The 24404-nt window shown below is 44.3% G+C and overlaps 1 long non-coding RNA gene across 1 annotated transcript; it reads left to right on the top strand.

The window, feature by feature from the left end:
* Positions 1 to 5983: 5983 nt before the first annotated feature.
* Positions 5984 to 15392, top strand: LOC139263425 (uncharacterized). The gene is made up of 3 exons (XR_011593144.1): positions 5984 to 6482; positions 6597 to 6732; positions 12776 to 15392. It is a non-coding gene; the product is annotated as an uncharacterized lncRNA (long non-coding RNA).
* The last annotated feature ends 9012 nt before the right edge of the window (positions 15393 to 24404 follow it).

Genomic DNA, 24404 nt, shown 5'->3' with positions numbered 1-24404 from the left:
CTGCTGGACCTGGGGGTCTCTCACAGGGGGATTCCATTGGCAGCATGGTCCCTGTAGGACCCAATGTCCTTTGGCAGTGTCCTACTGGTATACATGACACCTTGGCTCTGATCACATGTAGTCGAGCCTGCATTATACATTCTAGCATTTGCATCACTTTTGGGTGTCCTAGTTTCAACAGACATGGTTACATTAGGCATTTCACAATCTCTGTCATTACTGTTAAGCATAATAAACTTGTTCTTAACCTTACTGACAACTGCATTCATCTCATTAGTCACATTAGTTAAACCAGCATCACAATTCATGGTTACATTGCATACATTTTCATATTTGCACGCTTTTATTGCATTTTTAACTTTAAAGTCCATGTATTCAAATAGTTGAAACTTCCCTTTTAAATTTTTTTGGTTACCAGTCTCCTTTAAGGGAGCCTTCAAATCCGATTGGCCGCTCGATGTCACATGTTGCTCCTCCATGTTCACTCGTGGCATGGCGGAGGCCATTTTGATTACAGGTTCTGCTGCTTGTGGTGCTGCAGCCATTTGCTGGTCTTGCTGCAGGTAGGCTATGGTGGTCTTTTCTTCCACAGGGCCACTTTGCCTGATGTGGACCCGGTTCATCCAATTCCTGCCCAGCAGCATGGGACCGTCGCCAGCTATAATCCACAGGGGGAGCTCGTTCAACAAGCTGCCCTGGGAGACCTGGACGTCTACACTGCCAACGATTTGGATTTTACCTTTGGTATAGGTAAGCAGCTTTGCCTGGACAGGAGACAGTTTTGGTCGAGTGGCAGGATTCATCCAAATTTTTTCAACGGTCATTTGGCTCATCACAGACTGGCTTGCCACTGTGTCGATCTCCATGGAGACTGGGACCCCATCGATGTCCACTTCCATCATCCACGGAGAACTTCCAGTGGAGCAGGTAAAGATTCCACTCTTCTTCCAGGGTTTGAGCAGCTTCATCTTCATCTGTGTCGGAGCCCCGGTGATCAGCCAACTCATCAGAGACACAGTGAGTACAGCCTTTTCTGCACATTCTCTGAAGGTGCCCTTTCTCTTTGCAGCCTTTGCATGCATAGTCTTTGTAGTGGCACTGGTGGGCCCTGTGGTTCCCTCCACAGCGCCAGCACGGGGCCATCCGGTTTGCCCCATGTGGTGGACTCAGGGTTGCGGGACTCGGGGCAGCATTTCTGCCTTTAGAAGTATCCATGCAGTGCACTGCGCTCGCCGGTTTAGAGTCCTGGGTCAGTATTCGCTTGGAATCACTGGCCGAAACCATGTAGGCCTGGCTCACTTGAATTACTTTCTGCAGGGTGACCGTGATGTCAGCCGGGAGCAATTTGTCTAGGAGGCCTTCGTGGCCGATTCCAATGACAAATATGTCCCTTAGTGCTTCATTAAGGTAGTCGCCAAAATCACACGGTGCAGCTAGTCTTCTTAAGTGTGCAGCATACTTGGCAATTTCTTGGCCCTCAGGTCGCTGGTAAGTGTAGAACCGGTGCCTGACTGTGAGGATGCTTTCTTTCGGTTTTAGTTGTTCCTGTATGATTGTTACAAGTTGCTCATAGCTCTTGGTGGTTGTCTTCTCTGGGGCTACTAAATCCCTGACGAGACCGTAGATGGTGGGTCCACAACTGCTAAGCAGGATGGCCCTGCGTTTGTTTGGTAGTGTAACCAGTGTGTCCCCATCCAGGTCGTTGGCGATAAAGAAGTGTTCCAATCTTCCCCCTCTGTAAATTGCTGAAAGTTGCTGAGGTTAGACATGTTGAGCGTGTAGTTCATGACCTCGTATTCCCGTCGCCAGTTGTAGCGTATGTAGGCACCTTTAGTAATGACTCCACGAGGCAGGGTATGATACTTAAACTGTGTAGACCTGCAGTCCTTCATTTGCAGCTCCTGAGTGACGACAACAAGCTGTGAGTTCCCTTTTATACTGGGTTACCTGCTGTGTGCAGTCGCCAAAATCACATGGTGCAGCTAGTCTTCTTAAGTGTGCAGCATACTTGGCAATTTCTTGGCCCTCAGGTCGCTGGTAAGTGTAGAACCGGTGCCTGACTGTGAGGATGCTTTCTTTCGGTTTTAGTTGTTCCTGTATGATTGTTACAAGTTGCTCATAGCTCTTGGTGGTTGTCTTCTCTGGGGCTACTAAATCTGAGTGAAGAAGTTTCTCCTCATCTCAGTCCTAAATAGCCTGCCCCTTATTCTAAGACTGTGATCTCTGGTTCTGGACTTCCCCAACATCGGGAACATTCTACCCGCATCTAACCTGTCCCGTCCCGTCAGAATCTTATATGTTTCTATGAGATCCCCTCTCATCCTACGAAACTCCAATGTATAAAGGCCCAGTTGATCCGGGGTCTGCTCATATGTCAGTCCAGCCATCCCGGGAATCAGTCTGGTGAACCTTCGCTGCACTCCCTCAATAGCAAGAACGTCCTTCCTCAGGTTAGGAGACCAAATCTGAACACAAAGGGCACCTTCAGAGAATGAGCAGAAAAGGCTATACTCACTGTGTCTCTGATGAGTTGGCTGATCACCGGGGCTCCGACACAGATGAAGATGAAGCTGCTCAAACCCTGGAAGAAGAGTGGAATCTTTACCTGCTCCACTGGAAGTTCTCCGTGGATGATGGAAGTGGACATCGATGGGGTCCCAGTCTCCATGGAGATCGACACAGTGGCAAGCCAGTCTGTGATGAGCCAAATGACCGTTGAAAAAATTTGGATGAATCCTGCCACATTCAATGTAGCATAACAGTGTTACAGACATCACACAGTAAACAGGCATGCATACAAAACACAATTGATCTCTGCTTTCTGCTGATGTGAAACCTTCATCTAAAACCAGTTTTATATAATTTCTAATTTGGTGATTTTGAACTCCAAGGCTCTCCCTAATAACTCAGCAACTTTATCCAGTGAGTGGCTGAGCTATACAAGTCAGGAAGGCATAAGCTTCAATATGTGCTGGGTTAGCTGATCTCTGCTAGGTCAGTGGCAGAGACACAGCAATTGATCTCAGCATCCGTACGTTCATTTTATAAAGCAATTGAGACTATGCATTGAATTTTTAAGTAGATAGCTAGCAGTTTGATTTAAGTTTGTAGGCTTCTTGCAATTTTCAGGGTTGGTTGCAGAGTCTCAAGAGTGCTGCTGAATGACTTTCATGTTGGGGAGATATACTATCATTACTACAGGCTTTCTGACAATACTTTCAGCAGGTTACAGATTCTTATAATTCAGAAGTAAAGGTGACCCAAGTGAAAAAGAGCACCAGAGCTGAAGATTACTACAATTAATAGTCAGGAGTGTGCTGGAATACTCTCCACTTGCTTGGATGAGTGTAGCTCCAACAATACTCAAGAAGCTTGAAACCATCCAGGTCAAAGCAGCCCGCTTGATTGGCACCCCATTCACCACTTTAAACATTCATTCCCTCCACCAACAGCGCACCGTGGCTGCAGTGTGTACCATCTACAAGATGCATTGTAGAAACTCAGAAAGGCTTTTTCAGCAGCACCTCCCAACTCTGCAACATCTACCACCCAGAAAGGCAAGGGCAGCAGGCGCACAGGAACAGCAGCATCTCCAAGTCACATACTACCATGACTTAGAAATATATCGCCATTCTTTCATCGTCGCTGGGTCAAAGTCCTGGAATTCCCTCCCTAACAGCACTGGGAGAATAGCTTCACCACACGGACTGCAGCGGTTCAAGAAGGCAGTTCACCACCACCTTCTCAAGGGCAATTAGGGATGGGCAATAAATGCTGGCCTTGCCAGCGATGCCCACATCCTGTGAATGAATTTAACACATAGACTCAAAATGTAAACCTGCTGCAGTCAGCAGCTCTTTCACACCAGAAGCTCTCCAGCAGCCCTTTCAACTTGAACTTGTAATAAACTAAGGCTGCAGCCAGAATTATTAGTACCATCTAGTGGCTACAAACAGGAATAGCATTGCTGGCTGACAAGCATTTCCAGCATCATCTCATTTAATTTTAGATTTCCAGCATTTGCAGTTTTTCTTCTTTTTATTTGTATTGTTTGCTTTACTGCCACTTCTCTTCCAGAAATGCCAGCCTTAAAGTTGCCTTATTACCCTCTTTATAATTTTCATTTGCCTCTTTCATCCTGATCACAATTAGTTAGCTCTTTCCCCTATTGGTGACTATGCATTTGATTCTCTCCCTCACCCTTTTTCTCTCTACTTTTTTCAACTTAACTAAAATGCCTGTTTTTATTTTAGTTTTCAGTACTGATAAAGGGCATAGATCTGAATAGTTAACACGTCTTTTCTTTTTACTACTGGCTGGTTTGCTGCTGCATTTGTCAGCTGTGGCTCAGTGGGTAGCACTCTCGCCTGAGTCAGAAAGTGTGGGTTAAAGTCCCACTCCAGAGACTTGAGCACAAAAATCTAGGCTGACACTCCAGTACAATGTTGAGGGTGTGCTGTACTGTCAGATGAGACATTAAACTGAGGCCACGTCAACTCTATCAGATGGACATAAAAGATCCTATGGCACTATTTTGAAGAAGAGCAGGGAAGTTATCCCCAGTATCCTGGTCAATATTTATTCCTCAATCAACATAACAAAAACAGATTATCTGGTCATTATTGCAGTACTGTTTGTGGGAGCTTGCTGTGCGCAAATTGGCTGCCGCGTTTCCTACATTACAACAGTGACTACACTTCAAAAGTACTTCGTAAGCTGTAAAGCGCTTTTGTACGTCCTGAGGTCATGAAAGACGCTATATAAATGCAAGTGTTCCTTTTTTCCAGCATTTTCTGTTTCAATTGCATCAATATTCAATTTTACCTTTTAATTTCAGGAAAAGTTTCCCCATCACATCAATATAGCAGAACCCAAGCTGAGTAGGAGGGCCTGAAATGTCACTTATAATGAAACACAGGGCGAATGCCTCTTCACAAATAATGATCCAGTACCAAAATCACATTTTCCAGATAATGCACATTTGAAAGCTCCTGTTTCTGCAATTTTCTTACCAAATCATTAGTTATGCAGAAAAACAGGCATTTTCTTATTTTTCAATCAAAATAGGAATCTTGGCTTCAAGTGAGTCTCTGTTAGCTTTCTTCCAATGTACAACATAGTGCTGATTTTGCAAAGTAGCTGAGAGATGGACTTTAGCGCATTATAATGATTATTAAAGTGGCTTCCTTTCATTCTGGTACCGGATATGAGGGAAGGCCAAGGAAAACAGACAAAAAAAGTTTAACCTGGGTCTGTTTATGAACTTGCATCTGCTTCATTATAATTATTTTATCAGTTTTTCATAAAACATGTAGCAGATTTTCCTCTGGACCTAAGCCAGCTCCCCAGGGCAACTCAACGGGTGGAGAGAGGAAAGTTGCCGCCCATTGCTGGCATTAGTGGCCTGAGGTGACTGGGGTGGTGCCCAATACATTTACCCAAATATGGGTGGACATATTATGAGATGTAAATGATGGGAAGATGTTATACAATGTATTTCTTGTCATGTGTGTCATAATGTGGGAGGATTTAAATGTTAACAGCCTGAAGGGACTGCATTAGATTGCAGAGTGATCAATTACATTCCCAATGCCTTAATTTTAAAATAATTATCAATTGTTTCTGTAAGGTTACTAATCTTCAGAAAAGCACAGAAGACGACCATGAACTAAAAATTGATTAATCCAAGCTTTTGGAATTTTAATACAAGCTTTTGGAATTAAGCTGGACAATTAAGGACATTGGCCCCAAATTTCCCCAGCTGCTTAGAGCAGCATATCTCGATGTGGTGCGCCTACATCCTGGAGGAAAAAAAGCACCAAAAATCTACCTCGGAATTTGGCCACTCCCTCGTCGTCTGGATCCATCAGCGTCACGCAGCAGAGTGTGTGTTGGGGGGGGGGGGCGGAACTTCGGGCGTGCATGCTCAACGTGGCCGGCAGGGGGACGGGGCTTGGGCCCAGTGTGTCGTTCAGTGCCGGCAGGGACACACATGACCGTTTGAATGTGCGCACATGCGCAATGGGCGGTTCACATGCGCAGTGTAACAGGACGTTTAGCAATCGGCCAATTAAAGGGAAAGCATTCTCAGAATATGTGGCTATGGAGCATATATAAAGGGGAGTCTGAATATTGATTTGTGTGTGGCTTAGGGAGTGGAAAGGAGTGCTGGATAGGTGTAAGAGAGGTGTAAGTGTGATCTTTGAACATTACCTGCGTTTGAGTCCAATAGACGAATAGCGCAAGAGCGTGCAAGAAGAACCAAGGATTTCCTCTATGAGGAAGTGGAGAAATTAGTAACGGTTATTGAGGAGAAATTGCTGGATCTGGATATCAGCAAGAGTGGTCCATCAAAGGTCTCCCCCAAGGAAATGAGGAAAAGATGGAACCTCGTTGCCGAAGAATTCTCCGCTGGGGTCAACACCGCAAGATCTGGAAGCCAATGCAAGAAGAAATGGCAGGACGTTGGTCAAATAGTGAGTGTAAGTAATATCTTCATCTTTAATTTGAATTGCAGTGGAAAATGTGAGCATCTGTATGTGTCCCACCCATCAGAAGCGCACCATGTCTGACAATTAATATTTTCATCTTTGCAGAAGAAAGAGGGAAAGATCTAGAACAGGAGGAGGTCCGCCAAATCTGCACCAACTGACACCCCTGGAACAGAGGGTTGCTTGACTCGCACTGGCAGAAAAAGAATAAGCTCTGCACAAGCTGGACCCACACGCAATGGTGAGGGTGAGTCATTAAAATGCATAGTGGCCCTTCAAAATCAACCTGCTGACTGGCCTGCTACGCGTGAGACTACTCATGCCACCCATCCTGCCCCCTCCTGTGCTGCTGTTGTGTTGTCTTTTGCAGAACATAATGACACTCAAGATCCTAAGGATCCAGATGCGTGCGCTCCAGATCAAGGCGGGTGGGGGGAGGAGGAGTCCATAGAAATGTGTGCTCAGGAGAATACTGACCGCGATATCGATCAGAACATATCTCAGGGCATCATACAGCCAGAGCCCTCCATTAGCTCCTCGGCAAAATAGAAACATAGAAAATAGGAGCAGGAGCAGGCCATTCGGCCCTTCGAGTCTGCACCACCATTCATTATGGTCATGGCTGATCATGCAACCTCAGTACCCCACTCCTGCCTTCTCTCCATACTCCCTGATCCCTTTAGCAGTAAGGGCCACATCTAACTCCCTTTTGAATATGTCCAATGAACTGGACTCCACAACTTTCTGTGGCAGAGAATTCCACAGGTTCACAACTCTCTGAGTGAAAAAGTTTCTCCTCATCTCGGTCCTATAAGGCTTACCCCTTATTCTTACACTTTGTACTCTGGTTCTGGACTTCCCCAACATCGGGAACATCCTTCCTGCATCTAACCTGTCCAATTCCGTCAGAATTTTATACATTTCTATGAGATCCCCTCTCATTCTTCTAAATTCCAGTGAGTATAAGCCCAGCTGATCCGGTCTTTCCTCATATGTCAGTCCTGCCATCCCGGGAATCAGTCTGGTGAACCTTTGCTGCACTCCCTCAATAGCAAGCACGTCTTTCCTCAGATTAGGAGACCAAAACGGCACACAATACACAAGGTGTGGTCTCACCAAGACCCTGTACAACTGCAGTAAGACCTCCCTGCTCCTATACTCAAATCCCCTCACTATGAAGGCCAGCATGCCGTTTGCTTTCTTTACTGCCTGCTGTACCTGCATGCCTACCTTGAATGACTGATGCACCATGACACCCAGGTCTCGTTGCACCTCCCCTTTTACTAATCTGTCACTATTCAGATAATCTGCCTTCCTGTTTTTGCCACCAAAGTGGATAACCTCACATTTATCCACATTATACTGCAACTGCCATGCATTTGCCCATTCACCTAACCTGTCCAAGTCCCCCTGCAGCCTCTTAGCATTCTCGCAGCTCACCCTGCCACCCAGATTAGTGTCATCTGCAAACTTGGAGATATTACATTCCTTGGGTTCACACCTTCTGAAGTTGCAGGTCCGAGTGGCGGTCGGGAAATGCATCTTGGGACACCCAGTCCCCCACCGTCCCACCCTGCGCCTCGCACTCGAGAGGTGCCACTAGATAGACCCATGGCGAGGGCAAGGAGAAGCCAACTAGTCTCTCCTGAGAGGCAGCCCTCAGCAGAAATTAATCAGGTTTTTTCATTGGGTGAGGAGACCAATGCCCTCACAAGATCACTTGTGGCGGCCATCAGTGGGGTGCATGATGAGGTCGTGTGGAAATGTATTTTTATCTAAGCTGATACCATACGGTATTTGTGTGCCCTTTGCAATATATAACAAAATGGAGTCCTGGTCCTTCCAGAACTTTCTGCATTTTAGCAGTCAGCTTGCATAAACAGCTATACCTGGTTTGAGATGGCTGATGGCCATCAGACAGCTAGGAGACAAGTCATGCCGAGACAAGTACCCCCCATGGTGCTCTCCTATTGTCTACACGACAAGAGTTCCATGTCACCCCACCCTTTTCTTCTAGACTCAACCCACCAGCCATTATCTCTTGTAGAGACCTCATCCATTTGATGCAAACAGATAAACTGACTAGGAAATTGAACAATCTTGACACAATGCAAGACAGGTAATAGCTCATTACCTCACACACATCAAGTAATGGCCGGCTGGCCAACTAATAACACTGACAAAAGGAAATATCTGGAAACCATGTCAGGACAAGGATGTAGTAATTAACTCTATCTGTATTCACTGACTACGAGACAGAGCCAATACACAGGGAGAGGCCATAACTTGGGTTTTACTGTATAAATATCTTGTGAAACTGTACCATTTCGGAGGTGTTCACTTAGCCCTTGACTGAGTGTGACCTGCCCCTTGCTAGCAAGTAAATTAAAGAAACTTCTGCCAGAGCTGTAAGTGTCGGAGTCATTCTTTTCGGAGGTCGAGATTTCGACAGTTACTTCTTGGAGGTTCCACCGAGATTGCATACTCTCTGTCCTGTGAGTAAAACGGATACAGGCATAGTGCCTCTCCAGTGAAAGGCTTCAGTGGCCAAAACAAGGTAAGCCTTTTGCTCACAAGAGGTTTCTTCACTGTTGAATCGCATATGTAATCTGTTGTCCACAGGGGAGGTACTGCAATCTACAAGACTCGACATTTAAAAGCTAAAGTTATTTTTTTTTAAACCATTTCTTTCTCAGCTTGCAAGCAGAAGGGAACGGGTTCTGGAAAAATCTCGAAACAGCCCGGGGAAGGTTTCAGTAGGTAAGGTAGAAACAGCACAAGTCGATCGAAAAAGGTTCCTGAAGGTTCTTATGTGATAAGATTAGGAAAAAAAAGCGCTAATCGATCGACGGTTCTTATGTGATAAGATTTTTATTGTTTTTAATTAGGAAAAGGTTCTTATGTGATAAGAGTAGGAGAAAAAAAAAGAAGCGCAATCGATCAAAGGTTCTTATGTGATAAGAGTAGGAGAAAAAAAAAGAAGCGCAATCGATCAAAGGTTCTTATGTGATAAGAGTTAGAGTATGGAACCATAAGTTTTATCAGTTTTATAAGTTTTATTAGGATAAGTTAAGGACTCGGTCTGTAGTGGCGTATAACGCAGACTGAGAATTGATTATTTGTTTAGATAGAGTGTAAGGTTATGATTTGTGTACTCGCGTGAATATTGTTTGTCCTAGTTGTCCTTGTTATACTGTTGTGTGCAATACCTTTGTGCGACATTGCCATTAGAGAAACGGGAAGAGTCACCAGTGAAAATTGTGATTTGAAAAAAAAAACAAGGATTGATTAAGAAAAGAAACAATAACTGATTGATCAACTACGGTTGGTTCGTGCCAACATATCTCACACACCCAGACTGAGCCCGAATTAAGAGCCTTTTCAGGCCACGTAACGGCCAGGAGAAGTGGGCGTAGAGAACTCGGTTGGCCGAAAGGATTGTGAGATCAGAAACTGTGGAAAATCTTAATCATCCATAATGGGTGCCGGAGCAAGTTAAAACACCACAAAAGGCACACCAGCCTATGTCATGCTCCAGAATTGTGGTCAATCTTCAATTGACCAAAGAAAAAAAAACGGTAAAGTGGACTAAGGGTGAAAACAGGCCATTTCCACCCGATGGTTCATTTAATTTAGAGAGAACAACATGTCTAGAGGAGTGTCTTATAAACAGAGATCCAGGTAGAAGAGGAAAAAAAAAAGGAAAGTAATAGAAAAGGCCTGGGTTCCGATTCTTCAAGCCCATGTAAAATTAACAGAGGAAGTAAATCAAATGTAAAATAAAAAAAAGAGAACCTGAAAGTGACTTATGGATTCAAAAAAAAAATAAAGCTAGCAAAAATAAAAAGCTTTATTGAATGGAGAGAGACTTTTGTGAATGTCTTGTCTTTGAATGAGAGTGCGTGAATGTCTTGTCTTTGAATGAGAGTGCTTCTGTGTTTTTTCCTTGTGTCTGGAAACCTGTTTGGAAAGGTTGTGGAGCTGCCTGTTTGTTTTAGCTCCACCCACTTTTTCAAACAAAGTGAAGTTTTTAGCCCTTCATAGTGTTGTCCTGTATGTGGGAAGTTTAAGACATTTTAAGTTAGAAGCGCAGGTGTGGATTTATTCGGATGAGAAGTTACGGAGCTAGGAAATGCACAAAGGACAGGTTTGTTGAGATATGGTCCCGGTGGTTAAAAGTTGTAATGCCTTGGGAAGTTGTAATGCCTTTTTTTTTAAAAAGCCTTTGTGGGTCTCTCGAGGTGCAGGCTGGGGGAGTACACTCTCATTGTCCTTGGTGTAAAATCTTGGTACAAAAGCTTCTAGCTCAGTAAGAGGATTTTTTTTGATAAAGAGTGGCAGTACAATATTTGAATTGGGATTTTGAGATATTTCAGGTGATCTCCTTGATCAACATTTTGGGGGTATTGGAAAAATCTTGGGTTTGGAAGCCTTTTAATAAAATTAGAAAACAAGTACTTTACATTCTGTGATCTGGGAATCACTATAAGCATAAATGAGAAGTCCATGTAACACACCGATTCTTCCGGTTCAGAAGCCCAATAGTGACAAATGGAGGTTTGTCAATGACCTACGAGCTGTGAATGAATCTACTATATTCTCACAATGCTTAAAGAAGGATTTGGAATGAAGTGTCCCGGAATGCTTTCCAGAGTCTTAAGCAGTCCCTCACTTCAGCACCAGCCTTGGGATTACCAGATTACACTAAGCTATTCAACTTATTTGTGCATCACAAGTCGGGTTTTGCACAATCTGTTTTGACTCAGTTACATGGGGACAGGCAGCGACCAGTAGCGTATTTCAGTACCCAACTAGACCCAGTGGCACACGGACTACCAGGATGTCTTCCTTCGTTGGCAGCAGCTTATTATGCTATGCAACAGGCTCAGACAACAACTCTAAATCATCAGACCATTTAGTATATCCCACACTCTGTCGAGATTTTACTTACTAAATGTGCCACCCAACACCTAACCTCTGCAAGAACCACTAAATATGAAGTCGAACTGTTATCAAATCCGAACCTTATCATTAAAAGATGTACTACCTTAAATCCAGCCACTCTACTCCCCACGGAAGAAGACGGCGAACCCCATCCATGTGAAATGGTAACCGAATTAGTGACTAAACCACGTATCAATCTAACAGATGTACCAATGTGTAACCCTGATTTAGTGTACTATGTTGACGGATCAGCCCTACGAAATGATAGGGGCCAACCTAGAGCGGCTTATGCAATTGTAACTCAGTTTAATGTTGTCGAAACAGCCTCTCTTCCAGACTCCTTTTCAGCCCAACAAGCCGAATTGTTTGCGTTAACTCGAGCCTGTATTCTGGCTGAAGGACAAACAGTTAATATCTACACTGACTCCAGGTATGCTTTTGGGGTATCACATGACTATGGACAAATTTGGAAGATTCGCGGGTACCTGACTTCTCAGGAACCACTATCAAAAATGCAGAACAAGTGGAAAATCTTCTGCGAGCCATTCAATGCCCCTTGAAACTTGCCATTATCAAATGCCAAGCACATACAGGCCAGTCGAATGAGGTGGCACTTGGGAATGCCAGAGCTGATAATGCAGCTAAGTCAGCAGCTCTGTCAAAAGGGGGGATACAGGTGTCATTGTTCCCACTAAGGAACAATAATTGCTCAGACCCGCCACCCACTATTAATGACGTGCTGGCCTTTCAGACACAGGCCATTACGGAGGAGGTGGTGACCTGGACGAAGGATCAATGTTATAAAAATCCAGAAGGAATATGGATTCACCACGGCGGCCGCGTGGTGGCGCCCAGATCCTTACTTCCATGGATTGCCCGATGTGTTCATATATTCACACATGCGGGCAAAGGGGGATTGGCAGATTATATTTTGGCAACTTGGTATGCACCAGGTATTTCGGCAATTGCAAAACAAATCTGCGAAAATTGTGTTACCTGTCAGACAATGAATCCGGGTAAGACGGAAAAAGTAGAATCTGCCTCCCACCCAAATCCAGTCAGGCCTTTTGTACATTTACAAATGGATTTTATTGAATTACCTATGTGTATGGGATTCAAGTATGTATTAGTTATTGTAGATGTGTTCTCTAGATGGATTGAAGCCTTTCCATGTAAAAAGGCCGATGCCACTACTGTTGCTAAATGTTTGTTAAAGGAAATCGTACCGCGCTTCGGAATCCCTGCTAAGCTTTCTAGTGATAACGGGTCACATTTCACGGGAACTGTTATAAAAGAGAAATGTGTAAAACTTTGCAGATTAATCAATGTTTTCATTGCAGTTATCATCCACAATCAGCTGGACTTGTTGAAAGATATAATGGAATGCTTAAAAATAAGCTGGCAAAACTATGCAATGACACTGGACTGAAATGGACAGAACTGCTGCCCTTAGCTTTGATGGTAATGTGATCTGCAACCAACAGAACAGGCCTGTCACCGCATGAGATCGTTATGGGACGTCCCCAACGACTACCTTTTACAGCACCATTTACTGCAAAACAAATGGGCATCCACAAAATGGAAGAAAATATGTTGAATTATTGTATTGCACGAACCAAATGTATTTCCAGCTTTCATTCACAAGTAAAGGAAGCTCAAGTCAAGCCAGCGGAAGGGAAGTGTCATAACCTGGAGCCAGGGGAATTCGTTTACATTAAGATTTTTCAAAGAAAAAGCAGTCTACAGCCAAGATTCGAAGGACCATACCAGGTCTTGCTGGCGACCAATACTGCAATCAAGGTAAAGGAAAGACCAACATGGATCCATGCGTCCCATTGCAAACGGGCACCCGACCAGGAGGAAGGGAAGAAGGAACCAGAGGAACAGAAAAAGGAAGACTGAATAAGGAACTGTATGGACTATGGGGACTGATGGTGCTGAGCTTGACAGGGTTTTACTTTGCATTATTGATTACACCAGGGGTACAGACCCGCCACCGAAGGGAACTGCAAGTAAACTTATTTATGGCACTGAGTCATAAGTATGCTCAAGAAAGAACTTGTCGAGTTGTTGGATATGTTCCCATGTAACTGTCCACTCCGAAGGGGATATTCCCCTGAGATCTGTCCCCTTTAACGAATCAGAAATGGTAGAATGGTTGACAGTGCAAAATAGGACAAACCTAACTAAGGGGCCAGAAACGAAGGAGCAAACAGAATGGAGGTCGGCAGGGTATAAACTTACAGCCTTCCAGGGATGGTACCAGCCCAATTATGATAATAACCATCAGCCTTCCTTCCTAAGCATTACTCCCAGAATAGAAAATCCCAAAGGTATAATATGCCGAGTGAGTAATGAAACTAAAGGACCAGAAATGGGACGCAGCAAGTGTTCCCAAATGACTAAATGGCAAGCCACAACTAATCCCACTGAGAGAAAGATAGCAACCGTTGGCTGGACAATGGTCCATAGCAAAGCCGCAGGTGAAGGGTGGGAAGGTGAGACCACTCGAGTATGGATGGCGCGAAAGGACCAGGAGCTGACGTCCTATAATTGCACCTACTTTATTTGTGGCCATAAAGCCTACCCATGGTTACCAGCCAACTGGACAGGGTCCTGTTACTTAGGATATGTGGTACTCTTTATCAGATCAATAAAGACTCTAAGGGATGCCTATGGAAGTCATAGATTTAAACGGGATTTGACATGGCTAAACGGAATATTCAAGGTAATGGTGCCACCCTATGGAATAGCATCGACCGAATGGCAGTTACGGGAACTGGCTAACTTAGTAGCCAAAGCAACTTCCCAAGCCTTTGAAGGGGTAAATGATGAAATGGTAGCTATTCGAACAGTGGCTCTCCAAAATCGTATGGCCTTAGATTATCTCCTAGCCAAGGAAGGAGGGACATGCGCATTAATAGGTGAAGAATGCTGTACGTATATCCCAGATAAATCAGAAGAAATCGGCAGTTTAGCTGAATACATCAGGAAAAAGGTAATAGAGTATAAACAGACAGTTGGCCAGGACGGTATCACCTTGTGGGGTTGGGCATCGGGATGGTTGGGATCCCTAGGGAAATCTGTGGTACAGGGTTTGATCATATTCCTGTTGATAGTCTTCGCCCTGTATCTATTATTTGTCATCGTTAAGTGTTGCTGTGCCAGGGTGGGAGAAACTATGTTACCTACCGAGACCATGGCTAGAGTTATGGTAGCAACAACTGCTGAAGGCTCTTGTGTGGAAATGGAAATGGAGAGACTGTACAAGATCAGAATGGATTGAGTTGTCCTTGTGAAGGACAAAATGGGGGAATGTGGAAATGTATTTTTATCTAAGCTGATACCATACGGTATTTGTGTGCCCTTTGCAATATATAACAAAATGGAGTCCTGGTCCTTCCAGAACTTTCTGCATTTTAGCAGTCAGCTTGCATAAACAGCTATACTAGGTTTGAGATGGCTGATGGCCATCAGACAGCTAGGAGACAAGTCATGCCGAGACAAGTACCCCCATGGTGCTCTACTATTGTCTACACGACAAGAGTTCCATGTCACCCCACCCTTTTCTTCTAGACTCAACCCACCAGCCATTATCTCTTGTAGAGACCTCATCCATTTGATGCAAACAGATAAACTGACTAGGAAATTGAACAATCTTGACACAATGCAAGACAGGTAATAGCTCATTACCTCACACACATCAAGTAATGGCTGGCTGGCCAACTAATAACCCTGACAAAAGGAAATATCTGGAAACCATGTCAGGACAAGGATGTAGTAATTAACTCTTTATCTGTATTCACGGACTACGAGACAGAGCCAATACACAGGGAGAGGCCATAACTTGGATTTTACTGTATAAATATCTTGTGAAACTGTACCATTTCGGAGGTGTTCATTTAGCCCTTGACTGAGTGTGACCTGCCCCTTGCCAGCAAGTAAATTAAAGAAACTTCTGCCGGAGCTGTAAGTGTCAGAGTCATTCTTTTCAGAGGTCGAGATTTCGACAGTCGCCACACTATCAGGTGAAATCTCTGAACTAAGACGGGAAGTCAGAGCGGGCATTCAGAGGGTGTGCAGATGCCATGAGGGAGCTGGCTTCTGCAATAAGGGCACAAAGGCCGGAGACTCAACTGTCACTCCCACTTCACTCCACGCACCAGTCACCGGTCAGACACAAGCCGGGCCCCCAACCCCCCACTCCACACCCCCCCCATCACCGACCCTATAAGGAAGTGCACTTTCCCCGAGATGTGGGTGAGGGATGGGTGCAGACTTTCGTTCCTGTTGTAGCTGTTGTTGTTGGTATCATTGAAGTGCACTGTAAATTTCACGGCAGCGAGAGGCGGCGGCAGTCCGAGAGGCGGGAGATCCTAGCGTTGGTGAGGCCTATAAAGGCCCAGCGGCAGCGGCAGTCCGAGAGGCGGGAGTTCCTAGCGTTGGTGAGGCCTATAAAGGCCCAGCGGCAGCGGCAGTCCGAGAGGCGGGAGTTCCTGGTGTTGGTGAGGCCTATAAAGGCTCAGCGGCAGCGAGAGGCGGCGGCAGTCCGAGAGGCGGGAGTTCCTAGCGTTGGTGAGGCCTATAAATGCTCAGCATCAGCGAGAGGCGGCGGCAGTCCGAGAGGCAGGAGTTCCTAACGTTGTTGAGGCCTATAAAGGCTCAGCGGCAGCGAGAGGCGTACCTGTGCAGCTGCAGCGGGGAGAGAAGGCAAAAAAGAAGTAGAAAGAAATCAAAAGGTGACGTCACAGCCAAGAGGGTAAGTGATTGGCTGGTGATTGGTGAGTAGTTTTTCTCTTTTCTTTTTTCTCTTCTATAACAGTGAGTAACTTTTAACATTGTTGTTGCCAATTTAAGTGTACCTAAGGGTTAAGTCATGGCAGGAGAGCTCGGTCGGGTGTTATGCTCCTGCTGTACCATGTGGGAACTCAGGGACGACACCAGTGTCCCTGACGACTATATCTGCAGGAAGTGTATCCACCTCAAGCTCCTGATGGTCCGCGTTGCGGAGTTGGAGCTGAGGGTGGATTCACTCTGGAGCATCCACGATGCTGAGAATGACGTGAGTATCACGTGTAACGAGTTGGTCTTACCGCAGGAGAAGGGTCCACAGCCAGCTAGGGAATGGAAGACCAGCAGGAAGAGTAGTGCAAGGAAGGTAGTGCAGGAGTCCCCTGTGGTCATCCCCCTGCAAAACAGATACACTGCTTTGGGTACTGTTGAGGGGGATGACTCATCAGGGGAGGGCAGCAGCAGCCAAGTTCATGGCACCGTGGCTGGCTCTGTTGCACAGGAGGGCAGGAAAAAGAGTGGGAGAGCAATAGTGATAGGGGATTCAATTGTAAAGGGAATAGATAGGCGTTTCTGCGGCCGCAACCGAGACTCCAGGATGGTATGTTGCCTCCCTGGTGCAAGGGTCAAGGATGTCTCGGAGCGGGTGCAGGACATTCTAAAAATGAAGGGAGATCAGCCAGTTGTCGTGGTGCACATTGGTACCAACGACATAGGTAAAAAAAGGGATGAGGTCCTCCGAAACGAATTTAAGGAGCTAGGAGCTAAATTAAAAAGTAGGACCTCAAAAGTAGTAATCTCGGGATTGCTACCACTGCCACGTGATAGTCAGAGTAGGAATCGCAGATGAATACGTGGCTTGAGCAGTGGTGCAGCAGGGAGTGATTCAAATTCCTGGGGCATTGGAACCGGTTCTGGGGGAGGTGGGACCAGTACAAAACGGACGGTCTGCACCTGGGCAGGACCGGAACCAATGTCCTAGGGGGAGTGTTTGTTAGTGCTGTTGGGGAGGAGTTAAACTAATATGGCAGGGGGATGGGAACCAATGCAGGGAGACAGAGGGAAACAAAAAGGAGGCAAAAGCAAAAGACAGAAAGGAGATGAGGAAAAGTGGAGGGCAGAGAAACCCAAGGAAAAGAACAAAAAGGGCCACTGTACAGCAAAATTCTAAAAGGATAAAGGGTGTTAAAAAAACAAGCATGAAGGCTTTGTGTCTTAATGCAAGGAGTATCCGCAATAAGGTGGATGAATTAACTGTGCAAATAGATGTTAATAAATATGATGTGATTGGGATTACGGAGACGTGGCTCCAGGATGATCAGGGCTGGGAACTCAACATCCAGGGGTATTCAACATTCAGGAAAGATAGAATAAAAGGAAAAGGAGGTGGGGTAGCATTGCTGGTTAAGGAGCAAATTAAGGCAATAGTTCGGAAGGACATTAGCTTGGATGATGTGGAATCTATATGGGTAGAGCTGCAGAATACCAAAGGGCAAAAAACGTTAGTGGGAGTTGTGTACAGACCTCCAAATAGTAGTAGTGATGTTGGGGAGGGCATCAAACATGAAATTAGGGGTGCGTGCAAAAAAGGTGCAGCAGTTATAATGGGCGACTTTAATATGCACATAGATTGGGTTAATCAAACTGGAAGTAATACGGTGGGGGAGGATTTCCTGGAGTGCATAAGGGATGGTTTTTTAGACCAATATGTCAAGGAACCAACTAGGGGGGAGGCCATCTTAGACTGGGTGTTGTGTAATGAGAGGATTAATTAGCAATCTCGTTGTGCGAGACCCCTTGGGGAAGAGTGACCATAATATGGTGGAATTCTGCATTAGGATGGAGAATGAAACAGTTAATTCAGAGACCATGGTCCACAACTTAAAGAAGGGTAACTTTGAAGGTATGAGGCGTGAATTGGCTAGGATAGATTGGCGAATGATACTGAAGGGGTTGACTGTGGATGGGCAATGGCAGACATTTAGAGACCGCATGGATGAACTACAACAATTGTACATTCCTGTCTGGCATAAAAATAAAAAAGGGAAGGTGGCTCAACCGTAGCTATCAAGGGTAATCAGGGATAGTATTAAAGCCAAGGAAGTGGCATACAAATTGGCCAGAAATAGCAGCGAACCCGGGGACTGGGAGAAATTTAGAACTCAGCAGAGGAGGACAAAGGGTTTGATTAGGGCAGGGAAGATGGAGTACGAGAAGAAGCTTGCAGGGAAGATTAAGACGGATTGCAAAAGTTTCTATAGATATGTAAAGAGAAAAAAGTTAGTAAAGACAAACGTAGGTCCCCTGCAGTCAGAATCAGGGGAAGTCATAACGGGGAACAAAGAAATGGCGGACCAATTGAACAAGTACTTTGGTTCGGTATTCACTGAGGAGGACACAAACAACCTTCCGGATATAAAAAGGGGCGGAGGGTCTAGTAAGGAGAAGGAACTGAGGGAAATCCTCATTAGTCGGGAAATTGTGTTGGGGAAATTGATGGGATTGAAGGCCGATAAATCCCCAGGGCCTGATGGACTGCATCCCAGAGTACTTAAGGAGGTGGCCATGGAAATAGCGGATGCATTGACAGTCATTTTCCAACATTCCATAGACTCTGGATCAGTTCCTATGGAGTGGAGTGTAGCCAATGTAACCCCACTTTTTAAAAAAGGAGGGAGAGAGAAACCAGGGAATTATAGACTGGTCAGCCTGACATCAGTAGTGGGTAAAATGATGGAATCAATTATTAAGGATGTCATAGCAGCGCATTGGGAAAGAGGTGACATGATAGGTCCAAGTCAGCATGGATTTGTGAAAGGGAAATTATGCTTGACAAATCTTCTGGAATTTTTTGAGGATGTTTCCAGTAGAGTGGACAAGGGAGAACCAGTTGATGTGGTATATTTGGACTTTCAGAAGGCTTTCGACAAGGTCCCACACAAGAGATTAATGTGCAAAGTTAAAGCACATGGGATTGGGGGTAGTGTGCTGACATGGATTGAGAACTGGTTGTCAGACAGGAAGCAAAGAGTAGGAGTAAATGGGAACTTTTCAGAATGGCAGGCAGTGACTAGTGGGGTACCGCAAGGTTCTGTGCTGGGGCCCCAGCTGTTTACACTGTATATTAATGATTTAGATGAGGGGATTAAATGTAGTATCTCCAAATTTGCGGATGACACTAAGTTGGGTGACAGTGTGAGCTGCGAGGAGGATGCTATGAGGCTGCAGAGCGACTTGGATAGGTTAGGTGAGTGGGCAAATGCATGGCAGATGAAGTATAATGTGGATAAATGTGAGATTATCCACTTTGGTGGTAAAAACAGAGAGACAGACTATTATCTGAATGGTGACAGATTAGGAAAAGGGGAAGTGCAACGAGACCTGGGTGTCATGGTACATCAGTCATTGAAGGTTGGCATGCAGGTACAGCAGGCGGTTAAGAAAGCAAATGGCATGTTGGCCTTCATAGCGAGGGGATTTGAGTACAGGGGCAGGGAGGTGTTGCTACAGTTGTACAGGGCCTTGGTGAGGCCACACCTGGAGTATTGTGTACAGTTTTGGTCTCCTAACCTGAGGAAGGACATTCTTGTTATTGAAGAGTGCAGCGAAGGTTCACCAGACTGATTCCCGGGATGGCGGGACTGACTTATCAAGAAAGACTGGATCAACTGGGCTTGTATTCATTGGAGTTCAGAAGAATGAGAGGGGACCTCATAGAAACGTTTAAAATTCTGACGGGGTTAGACAGGTTAGATGCAGGAAGAATGTTCCCAATGTTGGGGAAGTCCAGAACCAGGGGACACAGTCTAAGGATAAGGGGTAAGCCATTTAGGACCGAGATGAGGAGGAATTTCTTCACCCAGAGAGTGGTGAACCTGTGGAATTCTCTACCACAGAAAGTTGTTGAGGCCAATTCACTAAATATATTCAAAAAGGAGTTAGATGGAGTCCTTACTACTAGGGGAATCAAGGGGTATGGTGAGAAAGCAGGAATGGGGTACTGAAGTTGCATGTTCAGCCATGAACTCATTGAATGGCAGTGCAGGCTAGAAGGGCCGAATGGCCTACTCCTGCACCTATTTTCTATGTTTCTATGTTTCTAAAAGATATTTTGCATCAAAACTGAATCATGCTCCATTAGGACCACGCAACATTTAGGGTCAACTGTAAAAAGTAAAAATCCCTCACCCCTACAGCCATGCATGCCTGCCGCTCCTAACCCTGCCCGGAGGGCTAGTCGGTGCGCTTTGCAGTTGACAAGGTAGGACTGCTCTATTTTCTGTAGCTGATTTATCTTTCATTTATTTGTGGTGATGTTGTGCTGAAGATGTTATAATGTTGTGCAGCTGTTATGAAGGTAGTTAGAGCTTTGGAATCCTCTAACTCACCTTCCCTCTCCCGCCCGCCCCCCCCCCCCTTCCCCCAACCCCCCCTATCTCTGGCCACCTGCACTAATTTCTGAAATGTAGGTAAGGTTTTTCTTGCCTACAAAAGTTGCCACATACGCTGACCTCAGTTAGTTTGGAGTAACTTTCAGCTGGCCAAAATTTGCTTCCATGGCCAGAAGAGGTGTAAGTGGCTTGTCACTCCCCCTTTTGGAAAGAACAAACTAAACGAAAAAAAACCTTAACTAACTGACTTACATTGGAGCAAGTTAAATGGGGAAATGTGATTTTTAAGTTACTCCAAAAAAAGCTACTTGCTCCAAAAAGATTGGGGCAACTCTTGGGGAAAGTTGGGCCCAATCTGTGGTCAGGAACCAAAAATGACTTCATGCATAACAACAATGGAGTTGTTACGTGAGGCCCTGAACTTGCTTGACCAGGGTGGGGAAAAACAAACCCACTGGAGACACCAAGTCTGTAAAAAGACCAGACAACAAAGGAACCAGGTGCACATTTTTTGGGGGGATGAGGTGTTAAGATGAGAAATCAATTTGAGTCTTGCAGACTCAGTGTGCAAATGAGAAAACAGACGAGTCCATTATTGCAGTCAAACAAGAGGACCACAAAATAATGCATCGATGTAAACACTATCAGAAACCGCGTTGGTGGGAGATCAGTCAAAACCTGGATATAAATATGCAAGCTAGAAGCAGCTCAAGAGAAGATGGAAGGAGGACAGGAACAGATGGAAGATGCATCACACAGAAGTAGTGGAAGGACACGTGTACAGGTTGAAAGAACGAACAAACGGACGGAAGGATGTGTAGAACGGAATGTACACGAAAGGAACAACACTGCAGAGAATGGCCAGAAGAACCACCAACCAATCACGGAACCAATGATCATGAACCTACAATAGCTACTGCCAGGAAGGGTGATTGTATGTTTCAGTCAATTTATCTCAGAAGTCTAGTTCTGTAATTTTTGTCGTTTTTTGTGCATAATAAAACTAACACTGGGTTAAGCCTGATTTTTGTGCCAGGTGTTGTAATGAGAATCTGTATCACTGTAGCTATCAACTTTATATGTATTATCCGTACTAATTTCAAATGTATTAACTCTTTCTAAAATGGCCGCTCATGGTTATTGCTGACTCTTTAGATTTCACTGTAGGGGAAAACAATGAGTGACTTGTCTTTGTTAAACAATCTTGAGGAACTGTCTGATCATGGGAATGTAGCAACAGCTATAGGAGCTAAACTGTGGGAATCCCCAGAGAAGCAGAACTGTGTCTTCCTTGCCTGCAGAACAAAGATAAGCTGGAGATGACTTAATCTTCTCTCATAATTAGGGGCATTGCTTAATTAACTGTGTAAATGACTAATTTAGCTTGTATCTATGCCACAGTAGCTGATGTGATAGGACAATGAAAAGGGGTGGTACCATTCACAAACTGTATAAATGTATTGATTTTGTAATGATTTCTGCTTGCTCTGATGGATTCGACAGACTCATGGAGTCATTGCCCCTTTATCAGAGCAAGACCCTTCATCGATGAAGCCTGAATAAAGTTAGTCTGAACTAAACTTTAAAGTGTTCGAATCAGTGTATTCGCTGAAACAGATTGAGGGAAAATAATCCGTATCAACAGTCCTTTCCCACCATAAGCTCCAAGGTCTAAGAATCAGAGTAGAGTGAAAAACAAACACCCTATGTTCCGGAGGTCATTACTTCCACTACCTACTGCCGAGGCCCGCAGCAGGGATTTTCCTCCCCCCCCCCCCCGATTATCCAACCTCACCAACACTAATAACAGATTATTTGGTCATTAACTCATTGCTGTTTGTGGGACCTTGCTGTATGCAAATTGGTTGTTGTTTTCCCTACATTTTGACAGTGACTACACTTCAAAAGTACTTCATTAACTGTGAAATTACAAAGACATGGTTGCAAGGTGACCAACGTTGGCTACGAAATAATCCAGGGTACTTGACGTTTAGACTGGAAAAGGAGGAGGGGGTGGTAGCCCTGATAATTTAAATATAACATAAGGACAGTAATTGCAAGGATCTTGGCTCAGAAGAACAGGAAGAATCAGTATGGGTGGTGATGAGAAATAACAAGGGGCAGAAAACAGTGATGGGAGTCATTTATAGGCCCCCCATCAGTTGCTATACTGTTGGACAGAGTATTAATCAACAAATAATAGGAACTTCTAACAAAGGTAATGCAATGATCATGGGGAACTTTAATTATTGGGCAAATCAAATTAGCAATGGTAGTCTGGAGGATGAGTTCATCGAATGCCTTTGAAAGTTTCCGAGAACAATATATCATGGAACCAACTGGGGAACAGGCTATTTAGATCTTGTTTTGTGCAATGAGACAGGGTTAATTAGTAATTTCATAGTAACGGATCCTCTAGGGAAGAGTGATCATAATATAACAGAATATTACATTGAGTTTGAGAGTGGCACTCTTAAATCTGAAACTAGAGTCTTAAAAACTTAAATAAAAGCAATACATAAGTATGAGGGGTGATTTTCCTATGGTAGATTGAGAAATTAGATTAAAAGATATGACAGTACATGAGCAGTGGCAAACTTTTAAAGAAATATTCCAAAATTCTCAAAGAATAGGTTTGTATTCCCTAGAATGTAGAAGGTTAAGAGGTGATCTTATCGACGTTTTCAGGATATTAAAGGGAACAGATAGGGTAGATAGAGAGAAACTATTTCCGTTGGTTGGGGATTCTAAGACTTAAGGGCATTGTCTACAAATTAGAGCCAGACCTCTCAGGAGTGAAATTAGGAAACACTTCTACACATAAAGAATGGTAGAAGTTTAGAACTCTCTTCCGCAAATGCCAATTAATGCTAGATCAATTGTTAATTTTAAATCTGAGATTGATAATTTTTTTGTTAACCAAAGGTATAAAGGAATATGGGCCAAAAGCAGTATATGGAGTTAGATCACAGATCAGCCATGATTTCATTGAATGATGGAACAGGCTCGAGGGACTGAATGGCCTCCTCCTGTTCCTATGTTCCTAATATACATTCCATTGAGAAATAAAAAATCCACGGGAAAAGTGATTCATCCGTGGCTAACTAAAGAAGTTAAGGATAGTATTATATTAATAGAAGAGGCTTATAATGTTGCAAAGAATAATAGTAAGCCTGAGAATTGGGAGAGCTTTAGAAACCAGCAAAGGATAACCAAAACATTGTTAAAAAGGGAGATAATAGAATGAGAGTAACTTAGCAAGAAATATAAAACAGCATCTACAAGTATGTAGAGTAGAAAATGTAAACATTGGTCCCTTGGAAGCTGAGACAGGAGAAAATATATTGAGGAACAAGGAAATGGCAGAGAGTTTAAACAAATACTTTGTGTCTGTCTTCACAGTAGAAGACACAAAAAGTATACCAAAAACATTGGGGAACCAAGAGACTACTGAGTGAGTAATTTAAAGTAATTAATATCAGTAGAGAAATGGGACTAAAAGCCAATAAATCCCCTGGACTTGGTGGCCTACATCCTAGGGTTCTAAAGGAGATGGCTGCAGAGATAGTGGATGCATTGATTGTGATCTTACAAAATTTCCTAAATTCTGGAACGGTCCCAACAGATTGGAAGATAGAAAATGTAACCCCATTATTCAAGAAAGGAGGGAGAGAAGAAAAACAGGAACAATCCAGTTAGCCTGTCAGTCATTGGGAAAATGCTGGAATCAATTATTAAGGAAGTGCTAACCGTGCACATAGAAAATCATAATATTAGGCAGAGTCAA

This window comes from Pristiophorus japonicus, chromosome 4 (genome assembly GCF_044704955.1).
Source record: "Pristiophorus japonicus isolate sPriJap1 chromosome 4, sPriJap1.hap1, whole genome shotgun sequence".
In the NCBI taxonomy this organism is placed as follows: Eukaryota; Metazoa; Chordata; class Chondrichthyes; family Pristiophoridae; genus Pristiophorus; species Pristiophorus japonicus.
Note: the sequence above shows the minus strand (reverse complement) of the source record. Positions and strands in the feature narration are given on the sequence as shown.